This window comes from Meriones unguiculatus, chromosome 17, assembly GCF_030254825.1.
Source record: "Meriones unguiculatus strain TT.TT164.6M chromosome 17, Bangor_MerUng_6.1, whole genome shotgun sequence".
In the NCBI taxonomy this organism is placed as follows: Eukaryota; Metazoa; Chordata; class Mammalia; order Rodentia; family Muridae; genus Meriones; species Meriones unguiculatus.
This window is the reverse complement of record NC_083364.1, coordinates 11,037,696-11,061,604: the sequence shown is the minus strand read 5'-3', so window position 1 is coordinate 11,061,604 and position 23,909 is coordinate 11,037,696. Positions and strand designations below refer to the sequence as shown.

Below are 23,909 nucleotides of genomic sequence, written 5' to 3'. Positions count from 1 at the left end.
CTCTGAGCCATCTCTCTAGCCTGGACCTGGGATTCCTATCACCCATGGTGCTGTTGGTGTTTATTCCGTATTTGTACCTGAGAAAAGCAATGTGAGAGAAGAGTCTGAACTTCTAGAGAGGAATTGTTGCATGAGCCCAGAATGGAGTCGGAGGTACAGAGGGCTCAGGGGTGAATCCTAGCTCTGCTGCTAAATAGTATATTAAAAAAAAAATCACTACCTGCCTAGGCCTCAGTTTCCTCATCTTTAAAATGTGTTAGTTCCTAGATCCCTGGAATGGAATAAACTCTTACTGAGATGATTATTTAAAATTGCTTAACAGAAGGGCCTCTGGCTTAGGCCTTGTCTTAGTCACTCTTTTGTTGCAGGAAAGACACACCATGATCAAGGCAGCTCATAAAAGAAAGCCTTTCCCCGGGGGCTTGCTCACAGTTTCTGAGGGTGAGTCCATGGCCACCACGGTGTCACACAGGGAGGCAGGCAGGCATGGGGGTGGAGTGGCAGTGAGGGCTTCCATACTGAGTCAGCAACCGAGAGACAAACAGAAAGAGACCTAAACACTCAAACAGCAGAGCATACGGGGACAAATTCTATGGGGCCTATAGTTGAACCATCTAGAGGCTAAGAAAAGAAGGGTGCTTCCTCCCGGGGGTTAAGACCAGCATAGGTACCGCAGGAAGCATCGGCCTACAGCCTCAGCCACAGCAGCTGAGCAGTTTCTACACACCAACTGCATTTGATCATCTATAATCTGTGCCTCTTACTGTTCCTGTTGAGAGAGATGCTGTGTGGCTCAGCTGCCCTCAAACTCATGGTGCCTCCTCTCCTCGACCACCACACTCAGCTTCAACAGACTTTAACAGGAAACATTTTAAAAATGAGAGACAATGCCTTACCATGCTTGATTTCACCAGGGTCTCTGTAATGCAAATTTACCTGGAAGTTGTGATAAGGTATCCCGTAACAGCACAAGAGATAAGGGGTTTTATTCTGAATTCCAGTCCATCCTGGGGAAGGGATATCAGGGGGAACCTGTGGTATTTTGTTCAATCTTGAGAGAATTAAATGCTCATAGTCAGTTTTGCTTAGCTTTTTATTCAGTCCAGGAGCACAGCAAATGGAATGGAGCCCCCCACAAGGTTAAGGTGTGTTTTCCCATGTAGGTAATCCCTCACAGGCATGCCTACAGGTTTGTCTCCAGATGCCTCTGGACACCCACAAGTTGACAACATTAACTACCACTGTGTACACTCAGAAATCAATATGACATGTTGAGTGTTTGTGGCTTAACATTTACAAGTTGGGAATTAATCGCTAAATGTGAGCATTTTGCACACATTCTCACAAGAACCCTACAAGATGACACCAATATTCCCCTAATATTCCTATAATGGAATCTGGAGGCTAAAGAGTCTGTAAATCAGACATAACGAGGATGTAATCCCAGCACACATCTTCCTTCACCCGGATTGACTCTTCTTTCTTGCTGTCTGATATTTCCTGAACATCCTTGCCACTGGGAAGCAGGTTCATGCAAGCAAAATGAGGACTTCTGATCACGGCTTTATACCAATGGATCTTGTTCCTCACCTGGCCTTCAGTGCCATCATCTTTCTAAGACTACATGTGAAGGAAATAGACTGACATCACGTGTTGCTCAGCCCCTTTCAACCTCAGCTTTTGAGTCAGGGTCTCCCTCCTAACCTGGGGTGCACCCAATTGGTTAGGTTGAATAGGCAGTGGGGCCCAGGCGTTCTCCTGCCGTCTTCCCAGCTGGGAGCCTACAGACTCACCCCATCACACTGAGGACTTTTTACTTTGCTGGAGATCCAAACTTAAGCTTTCACGGTGAGCACTTGACCAACTGACCCATCTTCCCACCTTGAAACAAATTTTAAAATAGCTAATGGAAATGCACCATTGGCGCCAAGGTCACATACTTTTTATCTATAATTGTGGCTTTAATGAATTTCCTGTCTGATGGGCCGTCCTGGGAACCCCTTAAATGAAAGTGTACATTCTTGTGCCCCCAAGGGGACTGGTTACAAATGAAGCAGGGGAAGCCAGCATGCTCCCTTGTGTTTAGGGATCAGACCAGACCATCGCAGCACACATCAGACTCTCAACACACGTCCAGCACTGTCTAGACTCCCAGTGACCCCTGACCTCACAAAGTGCTTGCACTTACACGTTCAGTGATAGTGTTTGGGATCCAGTCCTGGGACACTTCATAACCAGCATCAGAGCACTTTAGAGTCTGTCTTAAACTCAGACACACCACTTCACATTTAAGACGACACTTCTCAGGACCAATGCGCATATGGTGCACAGGGAGATCTTGTCCTTCTTCGGAGGGAAGCCTGAGATGCTGAAGTTCCAGTAAGCTCTGAGGAGGTGTGCTACGAAGGCCATTCTGAGGAGCAAAGACACCATAAGTTCCAAATATTGACTGGGGAAAAGAATTCTCCAGGTGAGTCTACTCATGTGAAGCTCAGAACTAAAGCACATCAAGAGAATAACCTTATAAAAGAGTTTTCCTACCTGAGTGTCAGTGACTGTGCTGCCAAGACATTTTTCATTGAACGCATCTCTACAAACTAATTGTTTCTTCAGTACACTTTTCCTCTTCACCTGCTCACCTGTAAGAGCATCGGGCTTGTACTCTGGTCCATCTGTTTCCATGCTACACGAGTCACAGTTCAATTACAGTGGATCGGCCTTCATTCCGTTCATCTCGGGAATTCTGAACACCTACCCCAACCAGCCTCTCATTAGGACAACTATTTTCTGCTCTTAGAATCCTACTAAGGTTTCCCATGTGTCTGATGCACAGTGTAGTCAGAATATGAATATTCCAGGAGGCTATACCGATGAAAATATTAAATCCCATCCCTTATTTTAACAAGATGGTGTTAGCACTCCAAGGAACGCAACAAGAGTTAGGCCAGACAAGAACTGTCAGATGCAATTCAACAGTCAGGGTGAAAGGTGGGAGAGTAAGTATTCAGAGCAAAGCATGACAAAAAGATCTCTTAGCAGCTACAGATCTCTGCCTATATTCTAGAAGGCAAAGGTCAGGCTCTCTTTTCCTTACACTTCGGTAGACGGCATTAAGGGGGTGCCTGTTTTTCTAGCCTCTTCCCTAGAGACACAGGCTGTGGCGTTAGTCTTGACTTGTTGATAGATATTTGCCCAGGGAGAACAGTCTAGGGTTGGTGATTGGCGCATAACCACCCCCTGAACCCCAGAAAAAGGAGCCCCAAACTAACTGGGGCACTGTGTACCCTCACTTGTACAGGCCAATGCCACTCTTACAGCATGTTTCCTTCTGATCAATACTATCACTTAGCTTTTGAGGAAAGTAATGTTTGCATGGCTTTAGCTCCTTCTTGAGGAAGAGGCCAAGAACCTGAAAACCCTCGGCCTGGCACCCCAAGCACCAGCAGCATTCCTATCAACTGAGTTGCTCGAGGTGTCACACATCCCACAGGCCATCAGAAGTGGGTAGTGGCAGGGAGACAGAATGCTTGGTCTAAACCCTCCTTTCTGTCATATTCAGTCATGATTATTTCCGTCATAAAAGAATGGACAGACATAGAATATATTTGCATACTATGCTTTGGAAATGGATTTGTGGTGGGTCCTAGAGGAAAAATTGAGTCCCCGATGTAAATTAATAGGATGGAGACACCCTTGATTCTCATATGTAATTCCAGAGCTCAGGAAGGGTGTGGTAGAGGGATTGCCTGGGTTAGGGGCCATACTAGGCTACTGTATTAGTCGGGGTTCAGTGAAGAAACAGAACTAATAGAATGAATATGTACAGGAAAGTGTAAAAGGGATTTATTATGGTGGCTTACAGGCTGTGGCCTGACTATTCCAACAATGGCTGTCTCCAAAGGAGTGTCCAAGAGGCTAATAGCTGTTTCATTAAGGCTGGATGTCTCAGCAGGTCTTCAGCACATTCTGGAATCCTGGAAGAAGTAGGCTCTAATGACAGTGAAGAAGTGGACTTGCCAGTGAGAGTGAGGGCAAGCAGGCAAGGAGAGAGCTTCCTGCTTTCACCTCCTTTGTATGGGCTGCCACCATAAGGAGTGGCCAGATTAAAGGTGGGTCTGTACACTTCCAGTGATTCAATTAAGAAAAGTCCCTTACAGATGTACCCAGAACATCTTGGCGTTTGTTCATTCCAGATGTAGCCAAGTTGACAACAAAGAATAGCTATGGGAGCCACACAGTGAAACTGTCTAAAAAGGGAGAAACTGTGGAAGAAACTGAATTTTTATTTTGACTGTGGTTTTGGGAGACTGGCCCTTTAGAGGAGGTCCTGGGCTATAGCCCCTATGCTTAAACTGGACTGTTTTGTTGTTTTGGTTTTTGTTTTGAATATGGGAATTCACGATGAGATGGGAAGAGATGTTGCCTACATTAACATACTTTAATTTTTTTTTATTATATGTGTATGGGTGTTTTGACTGCATGTATATCTGTGCAGCATTTGTATGCCTGGTGACAGCCGTAACAAGGCATTAGAAGCTGGTCTCCTGGAAGCTGTAGGGCACCATGTGGATTCTGCGACTCCAGTGTGGGTCTCAGAGTGTTTTCCACTACACGGCCATTTTCTAGCTACTTTTGTAATGAATACAATAGATATAAGAGAAGTAACAGGGCCAGAAGATATTTTATATTGATGGTAGAAGACAGAAAAAAAAATAAAAGATAAAGTAAAAAGGGCAGGTACAGATAAAGCTGGGATTACAAGCACCAGGTAGCCTTGCCCCTTTTTCATGCCTTCCTAACTCTTTGTTCCATTGTTGCTGCACAGCAGGCCTGGGGCCAGCAGGATTGTCCACTGAGTAATAGTGCTGGTCAAGTGAGCCTATGAACTGAGATGTAGCCTTGGGATCCAGCATGAAATGAAGCTCAGCTTCTAAAGGTTGTCCTCTGGCCTCCACAAATACACTATGGGACACATTCATGCACTCATACAGGTATGCACACACACACACACACACACATATTGCACACACCTATGCTCTCTACAAACATACTCTGTGCACACACATACTCTCTCTCTTGCTAAATGATAATTTAAAATAGAAAATATTAAAACTAAAGCAGGCTTGTAGAATTGTGGTGTGTCCACCAGGAAAAACTACTTGGACACAGGGTTCAAGCTGATAGAAAATATTAGTGAGCTGGCAAATACACTGAGCACTCAGGATCCTAGGGTAGGCCTCAGCTTTTCTCAAGGTGAGCTTTTAAGCACAAAACCCATAACCTGTGTCTGAGGTTTGTCTTCCCCTCCTTTTGCTCGCATCCCAGACTTGGGAAACCATCATTGTATTCTTCTCTTCCATGAACCAGAGATTTTCAGATTATATTATCTCACAGAGGTGAGATAATACAACATTTACCAGGTTTATTTCACTTGACATACCTTATCCATGTTCAGCCATAATTTTTCTTCATATGAAAATTCTTCCATTGTGTGCATGTCATGTATGATGAGTAATCTTGGGTTGTCAACTTGATCACATCTGGAATCAACTAAAACTCAAGCACCTGGGCACATCTGTCAGGAATTTTCTTTTCTTTCTTTCTTTCTTTCTTTATTTATTTTATTTTAGAACCTTCCTGTTCTTTTTCTTATTCTTTTTTTTTAACTTTCTAAAAGATTTTTGAAATTATACCATAATTACATTTCTCCCTTCTCTTTCCTCCCTCCACACCCTGGCATTTCCCCTCCCTACTCTGCTTCAGATCTATGGTCTCCTCTCCTTTCATTAATTGTTATGGCATTGCAAATATGTATATCAGTATGAATAATCCCAAATATAACCTGCTAAGTCCATAAAACTTTGCGGGTGTGAGGAGCTTCCGAGAGGCTGTTCTGCACAGGGCATCTAATCGGTGTGCGCTTCATGAAGCTTGCCCCCTTCAGACGGGATTTTCCTGGACTGGGTCATTTGAGAGGGATCCTTTGGGGTGAGATGACCCGCACTAAATTTGGGCCACACCTTCCAGTGGAAGCCTGCATAAAAGATCATGGAAGAAGGGAATCTTTGCCTTTTGTCCACTCACCCTCCCTTTCTCTGGTAAGTTCATCCATCTTGCTGCTGAGGCATTTCTTCACTGGCATTACAGCCTACATCTTTGGGATTTCAACATTTACTGAGGACCAGCTTAGACAGCCAGCTTTGGAGACTGAACAAACTACAGGGATCTTGAAGGTGGTAGGGATTAAACCATGGCCTTTGTTTATGCATGGCATACGCTCAGTAATTGCTAATCTACAACCTCCCTTCCTATAGCCTGTATTTTATCATTTGGGGCTCTTTGTATCCAAGGCTGACTATGAAAGCCCTACGGTGCTTAAGATGACCTTGAAATTGTGGTTCTTCTGCCTCTGCTTCCAGAGCGCTAGGAGAAGAGGCATGCCCCATCACATGCAGTTGTGTGTGGTCTGGGAAGCAAACCCAGGGTTCTTATTTGCTAGGCCAAGAGTTCCACCAAGTGAGCTCCACTCCACTCCAGCCCAGCTCTGCTGCCCCACAACTCAGCCCACACATGCTGACTTCTTTGAGAGAGCCTGCACACAGGCACACACACATATGCACACACGTACACACGGGAACACAGACAAACACACACCAGAAGCTACAGAAAGAAAGAACACAAGGTTAAATGTCAAAAATGTCAAACTGTGTCCAGGATATGAAGTGGGGCTTGGAAAGGCAGCTGTGACGGCCATTCTTGACTGTCAACTGGATTCCAGTTATCTGGTATTATGTAAAACCCCAAAATGAAAAGGCACACCTGTGAGGGATTCCTTGCTTAATTTTAATCCTCATCTTTGAACAGGGAAGCCATGCCTCTAATCCAGGCCACACCATCTGCTAGAAGCCTCTATAAAAGGCGCTGGAACTAGGGAGCTTTTGCTATTTGCCTGTTACTGCCTCGCTGAGAAGAAGTCCATTCTTTCACTGTCCTTGCGGTCTACTTGTGTAGAATTCTGGCCTTTACTGAAGACCAGCTGAGACATCCACACTCATGGACTGAAAAACTACTGGACTTTTGGACCTTCCATTCATAGGCAGCCATCTCTGGACTAGCTGGACTTCAGCCTGTAAGTCATCTATCTAAACTCATCTATCTATCTATCTATCTATCTATCTATCTATCTATCTATCTATCTATCTATCTAGTGTGTGTGTGTGTGTGTGTGTGTGTGTGTGTTCTGTTACTCTCTAGACCCCTGACTAAGCCTGCCAGCCTTGTAAACAAGGGGAGCCCAGTTGTCCAGATGCTTTTGTTCTGCCCCTGCGGTTCTCTGCTCTGAGAAGCTCCTTTGGGTCAGAAAGGAAGGCAGGAAAGAGCTGAGAGGCACGCTCTTCTCTGTGGTTTCTCTCTGCCCTCTTCTGGCCGTTGCCTGAATTTGCAGGGTGAGCGGCACAGCCTTTCCACAGTGATCCACTAGGATAAAAGGCCGCTGTCTTAGCTCACCTTTCAGAGTTTATTGCAGTTTGGTCATTTATTTGTGTTGGGGTCCAGCAACTGCTGGCTTGCCGCACCACACGTGGAGGTCGGAGAATAATTCGGGTGAATGGGTTCTGTCTTTTTATCTTGTGTGACTCAGGAATTGCCCTGAACTGGTCAGAGTTGCCAGTGAGCAGCTAACCTGGCTGAGCGATCTCATTGGTCCTCCCTTCTGTTTGGCAACGATCAAATCAAATATAATCTACAAAGCTTCGCCACTGATAAATCACATATTATATGAGTTTTGTGGAGATATGGTTATGTATCTAGAGTTTTGGGAGTGAGAAAAGCAGCTACAAGCAGGTTTAAACACATGGTTTGGTCTCTGTCTTTCAAGGTTTAAGGACATAGAAGCTTCTCAAACTATTTCTAAAAGCTTTTACAAGGGATAACTATCTTTTCATTTATTACATTTTTTTCTAATTTTGTTTTGTACATTTTAGCAAAGATTTTTACTTAGTTCTCTGGTACACTGTTTTTCTGGGGAAAAAATAGAAATTGGCTTAGTACAAATCCTAGCTTTTATTTTTTTAAGATTTATTTTTAATGTGTATGAGTGTTTTACTTTCACATATGTAAGAGCAGTGTGTGTGTGTGTGTGTTTGTGTGTGTGTGTGTGTGCGCGTTTCCTGCTTAAAGCCAGAAGAGAGTGTCAGCTCCCCTGGCACTGGAGTTACAGCTGATTGTAAGCTGCAAAGACAGGGCTAGGAATCAAAGTGTGGTCTTCTAGAAAAGCATCACTCTTTACCACGGAGCCATCTCTGCTGAGTCATCCTAAAAAGATCTCTCCAGCCAAGCAGTGGTGCTGCCGCTTTTAATCCCAGCACTTGGGGGTTTTTACATTTATTTATTCATTATATGTGCTGAACTTCTGCTCCTCTGAGTTCTTACTGATCTTGGGTTTTCTTCAGCCAGCAGGAGTTCCAACAGGAATTCCAGGAATGAAAACAAGCTTTAAGACCCTAGACCTGGTAGATGGTGGGCAGGGCCTCCATTCACCAATGAATGTTGCCCTGGTGCATAAAACCACATCATAACCAGCTTGTGGAAACTGGCCTTCCAGAGCCTTGGTGACAGTGGAGGGAGGCACATAGTAGTCTTGCTTCTAACATGTGTTGACTGCTGTCTTTGGCTGAAAGTCTCTGACACTCATTGTGATTTCCACAATTTCAGGTTCTACAGAGGCTCCTTGTGCCCTAGAGTGATCCTTCTCCCTCAGTAGAGAAAAACAAAACGCAGATTTTGAACTCCACAGAACTTTCTTTAGAGGGACTGAAAAAACGCCACCTGAAAGACAAGATTAGAGAAGATCAGCTATGTGAGTGAAAGACCAAAAGATAAGCAGCGATTGTTAACACTATGTAGAGTAGGCGCGGTATAGCAAGAGCTACCTCGCTGCATTCTTTCCCGCCTTCTGGTTCCGGGTGGGTACGTGACTGGGCTCACAATCTGCCTTCCCGCCTTCCTTGTTCTGGGTACGTGACTTAACTACGGCTTTGTTCAAACCACCCAATCAGACCCCTGTAACTATGCTTCTCGCTTCTGTAACAGGGCCTCCTGCTCCCGAGCCCTATAAAAACCCGTCACCCCAACCAAGAGGCGCACAAGTCCTCCGATAGGCTTGGTCGCCCCGGGTACCCGTGTATCAAAATAAACCTCTTGTGGCTTGCATCCGAAGGCTGGTCTCGCTGTTCCTTGGGAAGTGGGGTCTCCCCGTCTAGATAGGCTCCTGGGAGTCTTTCATTTGGAGGTCCCACCGAGATCTGAGACCCCCGCCCAGGGACCACCGACCCAGCGTCGGGAGGTAAGACCTGCCGGCTTTTTGTTCTGTGAGTCTTGTGTATCGTTGTGTTAAACGGTCTGTCTTTGTGTGAGTTCGTTTCCAGGGGGTTCGAGTCCCCCTGTGGTCTGGACTTGGCCAGGTCATCTGTATCAGACGGAAACTAGAAGGAGCTGACGGGCTCGTACTTCTATTCCGTGCCTCCTGGGAGACGTCTCAGGAGTGCCTGGTAGGGGAATCATTTGCTTCCCCGTCTGAAAGGTAACCCTTCTTGGGTTCCCTCCTGTCTGGAAACACGAGCCGAGTGGGACTCTTTGGGGCGACGCCCCTGAGAGAAGGCTACGTGCTTCATCTGGGAGACGGAGGAACCGGACCTCCGACACGGTCTCCATCTGAATGTTTGTGTTCGCTTTGGCGCTGATCTCGTACCGCGCGGTTTGTGTCTTCTGTCTGCCTGATTTTTGTCATAAGTGTAGTGAGTGTTGTTTGTCTGTCTACCTTTTGTTTTCTGTTCTGAAAGGCCTCACGAAATTTGTTTAAAATGTGTGCCTATGCGCCTTATTAGATCCATAAGTGCATATTGTATAGGCTGCCACGTGGTCTAAAGTGTCTCAGTGTCTCGCCGCCATCTTGACTTCACCATGTGATTTTATAATGTAACCGCCATCTTGGTATGGGTAAAAAAAAGGAAAACCTTGGTCAAATAATTCTCATTTCCTTCTAGGTTAAAAGGATAGCTTATTTTAAATTGGTATTGGTTTTAAAAATTAAATTGCTTGCACTGGTAAATTCTGGTTTTAAAATCTGGTTTTAATTTTAAAGATTATGTTTATGCCTTGTGACTTCTACAAAAGGGGTACTTTGTTTTAATATTGCAAAAACGGGTTTTAAAAAATTGTTTAAAGTTTATCAGACATTTGGGTATGACTATGACTGAGAAAATTGCAGTTTTTGAAATGTATCTTATGGAGAGCTGTTTGTTTGATAAGCTGCTTTGTTTATAAATAACATGTTTACACCCTGTTCTTTATCTTGAGACAAAGAAAAGGGGAAGTTTCACCAAGTTCTTTAAAGCTTGTTCTAAGTTCCTTAGAGTTTGGTTGTTACCTTTATGTTATCAGATGCAGGAAAGTTATTTTAAAAAAATTTGGCAGTTTCAGAACTCCTCTTTATAGTAATGTAACTTGCTTTTGCTTTGCCTATAAAAAGCAAATCGTACGTAGACTCTGGGCTTCAGAAGGATCATGTCAGAATGGGAAGGATTTTAGTGAGAGTTTTTATGTTGTCTGAAAAGCAAGAAAGAGAGCAAAAAAGTAAGCATGTCTGGTTAAGCCAGAAAAGAAAAGCTAGAAATCTGAATGTATAAAGCATGTTGCAGAAGGTTAGTGGATGTGTTATAAAAAGCCAGAGAGTTAATATGATATAAAAAAAAACTGTATTTTAAAATGTTATACTTCATTTAAAAGGCTGGTGATTCCTCATTACAAAATGTTTTTTTATGCTCTTTTAAGGAAAAAATTCTAGCTGATAGGTTTGGTATGGCTAAAATAATTACAGTTTAAAATTGTTCTTTTGCAGTTGGTTCTAAAGCTTGTTCGATTACTGGGAACTTTTGGTTGTGGGGGATTATGGAAGCTCCGAAGTGTTTGCTGTATCATCAGCACCTAATGGCCATGTTTGGTATTGTCAGTCACAGCCTGTGCTAATGCTAGCACATGGCCAGCCGCCATGATGGTTCAGCAATGGAGAGCTCGTAAAGCTGTAGTTTGGCTGCCATATTTGTTTAAGACTTCCAGCTGAGTTCAGTTACACGTGGCCAGCCGCCATGCTGGTCCGGAGATATGTTTAGTCATTAGGGCTAAATGCAAAGCTTTTTAATGTTCAATTTTAATGCAAGTGGTAGGAGCAGCAAGATTAGCTAGCCTCTCTATGAACTGTATCCGATTAAAAGGTTTGCTTTGATTTTAGTTCAGAAAGAACAGATTTAAAGTCATGCTAAATACTGCAGTTGAGCCTTACCTAGTCTCTTATCTATTTGTCTTAAAATATATACTTCTAGGACATGCATCTCGAAAATATGCTAGAATCAGAGATCATAGCATTCTGTTTTAGAGGACACAGTTTAGAGCAGATGATAAAAACAGAGTAACTCGGATATGCTGGCCCTCAAGCTTGTCAGAAATCTGAATTAGGCATTTTAACATATGTAAGCTTATTGTGACAGGAAGTCCCGCAATCCTGGCAGTAGGTCCCCCAAGGTCTCCGAGAAGATTTGGGCACAACGACAGATGAATGCTACTCTGGATTGTGGTATGCTAACCACTGGGCAATACTGCCTCAACTGGCCTACTGTTAGGGCCCAGCCAAAACTGTGGACACCTGGAGTCAATGTTTCACGTTGCTAAGGGCGAGGTGAGGCCATTCTCTCCACAGAAACAGTTTCTCCACAGAAACAGTCTCTCATCTTATGTGCCTGGCAGAACGGCGTCTGTTCAGGATGCTGAAACACAGGAGCCAGGGACACTGCCTAGGTAATGGGCTAACTAGTCATCCCTGTCATTTTGATTGGCACATGGATTGGTATTTATTTAGCTTATAATTTATCCTTCTCAGGTCTCTGAACACCTTGACGGCTATGCTAAGCTTACGGTAGCTTTGCAGCTAGAGAAAAGACAATTAGATCGACTGTTAGCTCATTGATCATTAGCTAGAACCACAGAGTACTAGATACATTATTTAGAAAAAAAAAAAAGACAGGTTTGCCTTGCTCACAGGACTCATGTCTTAAGATAAATAAGTGGAGCTTATATAGGGTCTGAGAATACAGGAGTTTAGGTTGTAAAAATCTAGAGTGTTATTATTTAGTTTAAAAAAAATGTTTCAGGGTTGATAAATTCAAAAGATTGGAGAGTCTAAGTAGTTTTTTTAAGATATAATTATAAGTTATAAAGAGATAAATATTTTAAAGCAGATTAAAAATGGGAAATATTTTAAATTTCTCCCCCCTCTTTGCTACTATTGTGCTTATGTTATAAAATTTTAAAAGTTCAGAGTGTTGACATTGATCAATAGAGTTCTGATAAGTTGATGGAGCAATAACTGCTTATTATTCAGTCACCAGGTTAAGATTTTAATTTCCTTTGTTGGCTTCTGAAGATAGACTAAAGGTGCTTCTCGTTATTTTAAAAACATCTGTTTAATGTGTGTATCTGACCCAAAAGTCATAGCTTTTAGTATGGTATTCTTAATATCTGCCATTTCTGGGGTAGATTTTGACACAGAAATATCCTAAACCTATTCCTTCTAGTTGCTTTGTTAAGGAAAGTCCAAGCATCCAGGGTTTAGCACTAAAAGCCAGTAATGTATTTCTGCCTAACTTTCCAGTGTAAACATAAAAGTAAAAGTGAAAACTAAAAGTATATGCTGAGTGTATAAAAATGGCCAAGCTTCATTCGTGACTAATTACAAACAGCTATGCCCAAAGGAAAAAAATGTGTTACTGTGGACATACTTAGGTTGTGTATAAAGGTTATAAAACAAACAGCTAACTGATACTCATTCAGTGGGATGCAGTTTTACCTGTTCCTCTCAAAATGTTTGATTTGCTGATATGTTACTTTTCTGAGTATTTAAAATTATGTATATTTCCTTTTGTGTACTAAAATTTCATATGAGTTTCAGGGATGTGACCTGGATCTGGCATAGCTCAAAAGGATCGCAGATGAGATTTTCCCTGATCTTACCCATTTAATAGACAAATTTTAACTCCTGTCTCCAGTCTGAATTTGTCTCAGCAGATCTTCACCTGTTTAACTCTGTCCGGGATCAGCTGTGGACTGCAAGCTGAGATCTGGACTTCCTGGAAACTGACAGGATTGCTCCCTGCCTCTTCAGGTGGATCAACGAACCAGATGCTTGGGACTTCCCCATTGCCCAGCCTTTGACTGGCATTTCAGCCTTCCTAGCCCCTGATGCCTACGGTCCAACGGTCAGCTCGAAGAAGCTCCAGAAGACCGATCTACGCCCAAATCCCCCCTAGCAGGCTGAAATGCTAAGTCAAAAGGGGCTCCCTGGCATTAGCTATTGTCTTGGACATCTGCTTAGCTGAAATGGACACTAATATTGCAGCAACTGGGCTAAAAGCCTAGAGAGATCCTGTAATAGTTCTCCTTGGCTTACTACTCCTATATTCACCCTGAAGGAACCCCAGATCCCATTATAAAAAAATAAATCTATAAGATACAAGGGGTCATATCTGGAAGACCCAAGATTGGGTCTTCAAATGATCATAGGAAAGGGGGAAATGAAAGACCAAAAGATAAGCAGCGATTGTTAACACTATGTAGAGTAGGCGCGGTATAGCAAGAGCTACCTCGCTGCATTCTTTCCCGCCTTCCGGTTCCGGGTGGGTACGTGACTGGGCTCACAATTTGCCTTCCCGCCTTCACTGTTCTGGGTACGTGACTTAACTACGGCTTTGTTCAAACCACCCAATCAGACCCCTGTAACTATGCTTCTCACTTCTGTAACCGCGCCTCCTGCTCCCGAGCCCTATAAAAACCCGTCACCCCAACCAAGAGGCGCACAAATCCTCTGATAGGCTTGGTCGCCCCGGGTACCCGTGTATCAAAATAAACCTCTTGCGGCTTGCATCTGAAGGCTGGTCTCGCTGTTCCTTGGGAAGCGGGGTCTCCCCGTCTAGATAGGCTCCTGGGAGTCTTTCAGTGAGAAGTGTTCTTTGACACTGCCACCTCCTTCTGTCTTCGTGGCCTAACTGACCCCAGCTCCCAAAGAAACCTGTGCTCTTCCCCTGAGGTTTCTGACCTTGAACCACCATGTTTGGTGTGGATAAGACATCTCCCAGTAGACTAAGGGACCCTTCAGCCATCAAGGGGACAACCCAAGAACTCCCACAGAACGCCCAGCTGACCTGCACTTTGACTAGGACATGGGAAAGCTGTGTAGCAGCCGGCAGCCAACACCTGAGCAAAGACAATCCAAGTAGTCCCTCTATAAGGCAGCCTTGCAAGCAGGGTAAAACAATGAGCCCTGAACAGCCAGAGAAAGGCCCGAAGAGGAAATGCCAAGAAGAGGAAGAGGATGATGTGTGCTCCGAAGAGCCAGTCCAGTCCTGGAAGAAGCTGAAACAGGAACAGCATGAAACAGAGCTTGGGGATGAAGAGCCTGACAAGAGCCAAATATGGACACCCCAGGAAAAGGGTCCGTTATAGCTAATGGCCCCAGAATGTGCCAAAGGCCCCCCAGAAGAGGCTGTGACTGAGGAGTCTGTGGGTGGAGGCCAGGGTCTCAAGCCCCCCTACAGCAACAGGGAGGAAGAAGTTCAGAAACAACACAATGAAAAGTGCCCAGGGCTGTTGGGACTCCTCCAACCTGACGTCCCCGTGAGCTCTGGCCCTCACAGCACTCACACAAGCACCATGGACACCTCCAAGACTCTCAAAGGTTGTGCTGAAGGGCAAAATCATGAATCAGAAAAACCTCAAATCTGCACAGACAGTGTCAGCAATGGCATGCCCAACAGCAAAGTGTCAACACCTGAGGTCAAGAAAAAGGCTCTTGAAGACTAAGACAAGGGCAGAGGGCTGGACTGTGGTCCTGATATCACAGTGGACATGGAGAAAGAAATCGGCAGTGCACTAGGCCCTGGGTCAAAAGATGAGATCTTGAGCTGTGCCTTCAAACTGCAAATGACTCGAGGAGACCTGTGGACCCTAAGGAACACCCAGTGGCTCAACGACAAAGTCATCAATTTTTACATGAATCTTCTCATGGAAAGAAATCAAAGTCAAGGCTACCCGGCACTTCACGCATTTAATACCTTCTTTTACACCAAGTTAAAGTCTGGTGGCTACAGGTCAGTCAGAAGATGGACCCGGGCAGTAAACATCTTTGCAAAGGAACTTCTCCTGGTCCCAGTTCACCTGGGCATGCACTGGAGCCTGGTGGTCACAGACCTAAGAAAGAAGAGTATTGTCTACCTGGACTCCTTGGGACAGAAGAGACCCGGCATCCTTGAGCTGCTTTTCTGCTATCTGCGGGAGGAGAGCAAAGCGAGAAGGAACAGTGACCTGAGCCCTGCGGAGTGGAAGCAATACAGCATGTTGGCAGAGGAGATTCCTCAGCAGCTGAACGGGGGTGACCCCGGCGTGTTCGCCTGTAAATATGCAGATTACATTTCCAGGGGCCAGCCCATCACCTTCTCCCAGCAGCACCTCTGTTCAGGAAGAAGATGGTGTGAGAGATCCTGCACAAGACCTTACTGTAGCAGCGGCCCCTGGCGGCCACTGCGAGGCAGCTGCTCCGAGTTCTTTCCCAGGTGAGGCTAAGGACTGCAGGTACTGGGTGTGGAAGAGCCTTGAACAAGTTCTGAGTGTAAAGACTGCGGCCAGGACAGCCACAGCTGCACAGAGAAACCCTGTCGGGACAGAAACAACAACAGAAGACAAGTGTGGACACCGAAAGTTAGAAACTATCCCAGCCTGCAGAGTGCATGCTCACAAGCATGCGGCTGTCAAGATTTATCTGTGACTGAGGTCGATGCTGGATTGAATTTTGCTGTTCTTGTTCACAAGTTTTAGCTAACTGGCAGTGGATGGATTCCGGTGCTTTTCATTCTCGACTGCTTGTTTGCATTAGTTATTTCTGAAAGGAAGGCCACCAGTTGCCTGTCTCTGAGTGAATCTCCGGGGTTGCCTACCGGTACTGTGTGCTACCAGAGAAGTATCACAGTGTGCTGCTCTTCATGGGACCCGAGCAATCCAGGAGAAGTAAGAAACGCGCTGGAGGCATCCCAAGATACTTCCCAGCCTGGAAGTAAACACATCTATTTTATTCTCGGGAGAGGAGTAACTAATGCTAGATGTGCATTGTAAACCCGGGACTCCTTGAAGCCTCACCCTGCTGAGGGCTGTACAAAACTGTTTATTCCAAAAAAATAAATATATATATATATATTAAATAAACAAATATTTATATATAAATAAAAATATATTTTACATATTATATATATATTCTTAAGCTATTTTTGAAGATGTTTATTTGTATATATTAAGCTGAAATTTAATATGTCATGTTAATATTTATATTCTGTCACCTTAGCCCCACTATTGGTATAGACTTAATATATTTAGTGTGAATATTGCCAACTACATGATAATCTATTTTTATACAGGAAACTTTAATTTTTTATTAGTAGTAAATCTTACGTTTGTGTTGTTATTCAATAAAGTTTTTATTTAATAAATTTTGGAGTTTTTTGAACATACTTTGCAAGATCCTGTGCCTGCTGTTCCTTGCATGGTGTAGTGAGGTTGTCCAAGAGAACTGGAAAGCAGATGTCCACGACAAGATCCAACAGTGTAAGCCGGAACCTGTTCATACATCTGCATGCTGAGATTGCTCTCGTTCCAAACTTCTGACGTGAAGACAGGGCACTTTAGCCAAGACCTGTCCTCATCCTGGGAGAAGCTCAATATCGCAACCAGGGCTGCCTTGAAAAACCAAACAGAACAACCAAAACAAAAAAAAATATGTGATATCAAGACTTCAAAAATTCAAAGTTTTAACATAGTAATCAATGGAGTTCTGATACCTAAAATTACTTCTCATCATGTTAAGACCACCTCTGTCCAGACCTCTGGAGAAAGAAAAGAATGTTGAAGTTTTTAACCCCAGATAATTTTTTTTTTAATCCCCAAGCTTTTATTATGACTTAAAAGTAGAAGGCTCCAGAAGTTCATCTTTTGTAACTTAAAAGAATTCATGTGAGCCTCACGGAGTTTGCAACTTGGATCTATCTACCTGTCACAGGTCAATTGAACTCCAATCAACAGACTAAGATTCCACAACTTTTGCCTGTTCCTGATGGAATAGGTGTGTGTGTGTGTTTGGGGGGGGGCTCCAAATGTAAGAGTTTCCTTTAAGTTCCTTAACTTTAGCTTCTGTCCCTAGTCTGAATATGTCTCAGCAGATTTCCACTCACCTGACAGTCACCACCCAGGAACCAGAATCAGACAACAAAGCACTCCAAAAGTGATCTACAGCACCCAAGCCCCAGGCAGTCCTACAAAAGTGGAGAGCCTGGGCTTGCTAGGTGATGTGCTCCAGTCCAGCTACTGTGATTGCTTCCTGTCTTTTACCTTGATCAGGAAATCAGATGCTTCTGATGAGTGCCCCATTTCCTGAATGAATCCCCTCCCAGGCTTTGGTTAACATTCCAGGCTTCCTGGGCCCCTACAATGGCATCCTAATTTCAGTTGAGGCCCATTTACAAAATCATCTATGCCACCCCTTATCCTCAACAAAAGACTGAAAAGGTTCAGTCCAAAGGAAACTCTCTGGCAAGGAAGACAAATGGCTACTTGGAGTGCCTACCCAACAAACCAGGCTAGCTCATACTGACCTCCAGGCTCCCTTGTTTGAAAAAAATAAAAGGTACCTGTAAAAACCAACTAGATCAAGAGCCATCAGCAGGTTGATCCATTAGCTGAAGCAGTTTTGCAACATGATAGAGCACTCACCATACTCTGTGCAGAACAAGGTTGTGATTGTTTGGCTGTAAGAGAAAAGGTTGTTCTATGCAAACCACTCAGCAATCATTAGAGATTCCTGTACTCTCAGGAAAACAAAAACAAAAATAAGCAAACAAACAAACCCCGTACACTGCAGACAGAAAAATGACCCAGAACAGGGGAAGCCCATGGTTGCCATTCTCATTTCCTTGTTTTTCCGGGTGATAACTCTGTCTTCAGCTATTGCAGAACACCAGACACTTCTGTTTCTGCTGATCATCGCTGGCTTGTCCATCGAATATGTCTTAACTAGATACAGAAATTTTGTTCTGGGTGCCAGTATACTGATGTTTATTAAATCCCAGTGTGAACAGGTGTTAGGCCCACCGAGAGCCCAATTACTGGAGAGACAGATGAAGGTAGCTTGGATATGGATTGCCTCAAACAGAAGAGGTTTATTCAGGCCAGTGAGTGATGGGGCTGCTTTGCAAGTCATCAGGGAACAGCCCCAAGAGACAAAGGCATGGGGTTTTTAAAGGAAAAAGCAAGGGAGGCGTGGGGGTTCCAAGCTTGGCAGTACAGGATTGGGTGAATGGGGTTATGGAGTAGTTGACTTTTAATATCATTGGTTTATTTTAGGCACCCACGTCCAGTCAGGCCTGCCCCCGACATCTGGTGGATATCTGATCTTGAAGTTACACCCAGAATGTCCTGGATGGGGGAGCTGTGGCCATCCGGACCGGTTGCCAGGCGCCCTATCTCATACTGCAGGCCTGGACATTCTTCTGCAGCAGGGTGGGTCTTGTCCCCATTCACCCCCTTCTCCTTTTGTCTGTGTCCTTCTGCTTTCTGAAAAACTACCGGGAGAACTTAGTTTAATTAATATGGGGTATAGAATTCATAAAGAAACCTGTAAAGCTAGCCTGTTCCTTTCACAGATACGCACCACAGCGTCAAGGATTTGACTCAGGATACAACTTAAGTAGGGGATGGAAGTGATGGCGAACATTATATTTAAAGTTACTGTGCTTAAGAGAACTATCAAAGAAAAAGCGTGTCTAGCCTGTAAGTCCTACTTGTCCAAGGACAGAGGGTGTCTCAGAATGCTAGGCGTTGTTCTTGTGATTGCCTGGTCTTGTTCATGGAGGAATCAGACAGTGTGTGGTCACTCCTGTGAACAAGCTTGCTTGCCCTTGACTGCACCTAGATGGAGGTGTCTGAGGACATGCAGGCAGGAAGTCTGCCAGTGTTCCTGCCTCTAGGTGCACAAGGCCAGCATGGACACAGTCTGTTGGCATGCCCGGCCTCACCCGCTGGGGCTCCTGCTCGACAGGACCTGCAAACCAGGACCCAACAGACACCTCGCTGCTCTAAGCTTGCTTTTGTCTGCTGTTTTGTTTGTTTGTTTGCTTGTTTATTTTTTTTTCACATCAAAGAAAAAATGATACAAATATCTTCCAATATTTTGCCCATTTTTTTCCACCAGGCATTGGTTTTTTTGTACTGAGACTACATTTTGCAATGTTCGTGTATATGACTCGCAAACATTTCCTTTCAATCTGCTGCTGTTGATATTTTTTTCAGAGATTTTTTTTTGGAGTCATATATGGAAACTTATCATCAATCCTCAAGGTAATGGAGATCATTTTCTATGGTTTCTTTTAAACACTTTATAATAATTTTATGTTTAATCTACAGTCCTTTTCAAGGTAACTTTTCATAGGCTGCAAAAAGTGTAACTATTTTGCTCATGGATATCTAATTATTCCAACACCATTTCTTGAAAAAATTTACCTTTTCTTTATTGTTTTTGCACCAGTGTCAAAAACCAACTAACTGTTCACTTGCACATCGACATTAAGATGTTCTGTTGAATGCTTGGGCTCACTGACAACACAGTGCCTTGGTCGCTGTGGCTTTATTCTGTCTGGAGTACTGTGCCTCCTCCATATTTCTTTCACTTTTCCAGACTGTTGTCATTCTTGTGCTTCCCTCATGTGCTTTTACTTGTCCGTGTTTCTAAAGCCTCAAGATTCATTATCTATTTGGATTTACTGAATTCCATCAATAATTTAGGGAATAATTGTTACCTCAAGCACATGTTCTCTGATGAATGCATGTGCTATATGTCCTCAGCAATTTGGGTCTTTCCTTTTCATTTTATTCTCATTGTATTTTATCATAAAGATTCTCCTGCATGCTTCCATGGACTTAAGTTAATTCCCATTTTTGGAACTATAGTAAGATGGAAACTTTATTTTCTTTGGCAACTCTACATTGCCAGGCTGTAGGAAAATGACATGCTGTTTTCCACAGTGGCTCTCTCTGAAAGTATTAGGGGAATGATTTGACATTGTGTCACATGAGGTACAGTTCAAAGAACCGGAAATGTTGTCACACTAGTAGAAGACCTGGGCAAACAAGACAAAGTGTATGAGCTAGGAGCGCCAAACATTGGTGAGATTTTGGTAGGGATCAGAAGTGAAACTTACCCTGCCCACTATGAAATTATAGAACTAACCCCTAAGTCTAGATGTTGATTAATAAGAGGGAAGTTTAGTCAGAAGCCCCAGAATACAGACATAGAAATCAAGCTGCATCACCAACCTGGGAGTTTTCAAACTGTTATCTTTTAAAGCAGGGAGTCAAAAATAAATAAACAGCTGACAGAGGAAGGTGAGTCCTGGTGCAGTGTGGTGTGAAAGTGAATTAGTGCTCAGAGATCCCAACTGTCCTACTCCTATTGTGTGAGAACACAGCACACAGATAAATATTGCTTCTAGAGTTCAAGGTTGGGCTTCTCCAGACATACACAGCCGAGCTGCAGTTAAGACTGAGTGCAGGGTAGCACAGCCCTCTTTGTTATGAAAGGAGCAGAAATTTTCATGGAAATGCTCTGCTAGTGCTAATTCTCATCTTGACCTGCCTGAGCGAGCTCAAGCCACGGACCGGCAAGAGATCACACAGGCCCCTACCTTTGCAAGTTTGATTCCAAAATGTCTTTCTTCTAGAATGGAGGCAAGGCCAGGCACATTTTGAGGTTCATCAAAACAAGATTAAACTGTTTTGTTTGTAATGAAATGAGTTGATTAGTTAAAAAAAAAGAAAAAAAAGGAAAAAAAAGCTGTTTCTTTTTATTTATTCACTTTCCTGCCAATTGTAGCCAGCTTCCTACTCTCCTCCTGATCCCAACCCCTCACTCTTTCTCTTGACCCCCTCCCCTTCTCCCCTTCTCCTTAGAATGTGGGAGCCCTCACCATCACCAACCCACGCCAGCATATCAAGTCGCCCTATGGCCGCATGCATGCCCTATCAGCAGAACTGACAGTGCCACGTGCCCTTTGGCATCCACATCACTGTGGCAGTGTACACGTCTCCCAGAGCGAGGAACAGTGCTATTTGTCTGGGTTTAGCCCGGTGTGGCACGTGGAAGACATTAATACAGCCAACCATGATGAAGGAGGAGGTCACTCGCACATCAGAGAGCAGGAAGAGTAGGGAGGGGACAAGCCTCAGTGCACAGCTGATGGGGCCAACACAGAGAAATCTTTCTTTTTATCATCTTTATTCCATTTGTTCCCTCAGTTGGAGTGACCTAGAAACAGATTGTTCATAAAAGATTAGCCACATTTACGCACACAGATCTCTTTAATAACAAACCCAGAATTCTCTTTGTAACATTCTGATTTTTTAACTCAGAACAAGCATCACAAATTCACTGACACATAAGCACCGAACTTCTATAATCTATTTTTTAAAGAATTTGTTAGACTAGATCAGAAACCTCTAATACCATGGTCATATATTTTAAGAGTCTGCCTGCAGTGCCCTCTTCTGTTAACTATAGGTAAGTGCAGTTTCCCATCTACCTTTTAGAAGAAAGTTATTTTGGCAAAAGTGTTCGACTGCAAAATTTTGCAAATTTTGGACAGTTTATTTCTACTGACTTCTTTTGTATTAATGACAGTTTACTCATTTTGTTCTACTGACTTCTTTTGTTGCTATGTTAAGAAGCTACAGCATGGAAGAAATGTATTACAAAGATTGAGTTCTTTTTCCAAAACCCGCAAGATTTATGATTTGTAATAATGTTTCTCCAGGTTGACTATGTTACCATCTCCCAGACATGGTTCCTGTTTGTAGGATGACCTATGCTAGTCAATATTAACCGGTACCTGCTCATGGTAGCCGTCAGGCACACACAGGGGTCATCTACAAGACAGAGGTGGCCACACACTGCATTTTGACAAAACCAAGTTTCTGTTTGCTCTCCCACATTGCTCAAACAAGTGATGAGGATGTAGGGTGCCAAATAACTACTTGCTGACTGCACATGTGTTTAAGAACATTCTCCAGATTCCAACAGTTTTCTAAAGAGAGATGCAAGTCTGTTTTACTGGACATGAGCCATGAGACCAAAAAACAAAACAAAACAAAACTTAATCAAAGCAATTTTAGATGGCCACAGATCAGACCAAACAACAGGACAAGTACATAAGATTCTTCTGTGGGGATGGAAAAAATGTTAATAACTAATTAACATTGCTCTGGTACTAATAATAGGGGATTAATAACACCACGGGTACTGAAAAATAGAATGTATGGTATCATGAATTTTAGATGTTCTCTGGGTCAAAATACCAGTAATTTTATAAAGAGGATAAGTAAAAACATTTTGTAATGTATGATTTAAATTTAGGCTAAAGAGCCTTTCTACTCTTATCAACATTTATAAAAGTTTTTGTGCTACTAAAACTTCCCAGGTTTCTCAGAAATCACAATAGAAAATAACAAAGTTCACATGAAAAAAAATAAAAAATGAAACAAAAAGATCCAATATGCATATAAATAAAGAGTTTAATGAAAGACATTAGAAGATCCAGGCTGGAGAAAAGGCTCAGTCAGTAAAGTGCTTGCAAAGAAGAACAAGGTCCAAAGGTCCCAGTTCTGTCCCAGGACACAGTAATCCCAGGGATGGAAAGGCAGAGGCACGAAGATCCCCAAGGTCCCTTGGTATCTGTCCTGGCTAGTCTTTTGTTAACCTGAGCTAGAGTCATCTCAAAGGAGGGAGCTTCAATTGATCCATAAGATACAGTTGTAGGTCATATTCTTCATTAGTGATTGATGAGGAAGGGCCCAGCCCATCCTGAATGGTGCCATCCCTGGGCTGATGGTCCTAGTTCTATAAGAAAGCAGGCTGAGCAAGCCATGAGGAGCAAGCCAGTAAGCAGCACCCCTCCATAGCCTCTGCATCAGCTCCTGCCTCCAGGTCCCTGCCTTGCTTGAGTTCCCGTCCTGACTTCCTTCAGTGATATGTAAGTCAAATAAACCTTTTCCTCCCTGACTTTCTTGTTGGTCACAGTGTTTCATTGTAGTAATAGCAGCCCTAACTAAGACAAGTTGGTACCAGGATTGTGGGGTGTTGCTGTGAGACTGAGCTGACGGTGATGTTTTGGGAGGTTTGCAGAAGGACTTAAAACTTTGGATGAAAAAACCATTGAGTGTTGACAGCTTAGTGGGCAGCTGGTGGAGCTTGGAAGATAAGGATGTTGAGAGCGGTGCTGACAATAGAGGCCTGGCTTGTCAAGTTTCAGAGGAAAGCAAAGACTCTGCTGGGCCATTTGTGTGAGGAATCTGTGGTGTCTGTACAGCTGGAGCTGAAGAATCAGCTGTGATTAACAAAAGGCCAGCACCGTTGAAGAGAAAGCTTTGTGTGACTGAGACAATCAGTGCTGGTCAGCCTCAGCTGAGGAACTAGCAGTGCTTAAGAGCCCAGCATCATTAACGTAAACCCTTCTGGAAAGTGTTTTCTCGGAGTCAACACACAGGTGCTGTGTTCCAGAGGTGGCCAAGGCTGTTGGCAACAGAACTTGGTAGTGTACGAGTCACCCAGGTGGTACTGGTTTTGAAGGCATGAAGGAGTGTGGAGATCAGCTGAGACTTGGCTCTCTGAGAAGCCAGGAGAGGCCACTGCTGAAGGTGCAGCCTCAGCAGCAGTTGAAGACCCAGGATTAAAGGGACCATGCAGAGAGCCTCTGAGAGGCTATTGGGGAAGTCCA

The 23,909-nt window shown here is 43.7% G+C and overlaps 1 pseudogene; it reads left to right on the top strand.

The window, feature by feature from the left end:
* The first annotated feature begins 14,946 nt into the window (after positions 1 to 14,946).
* LOC132648552 (sentrin-specific protease 2-like) lies at positions 14,947 to 15,605 on the top strand (annotated as a pseudogene).
* The last annotated feature ends 8,304 nt before the right edge of the window (positions 15,606 to 23,909 follow it).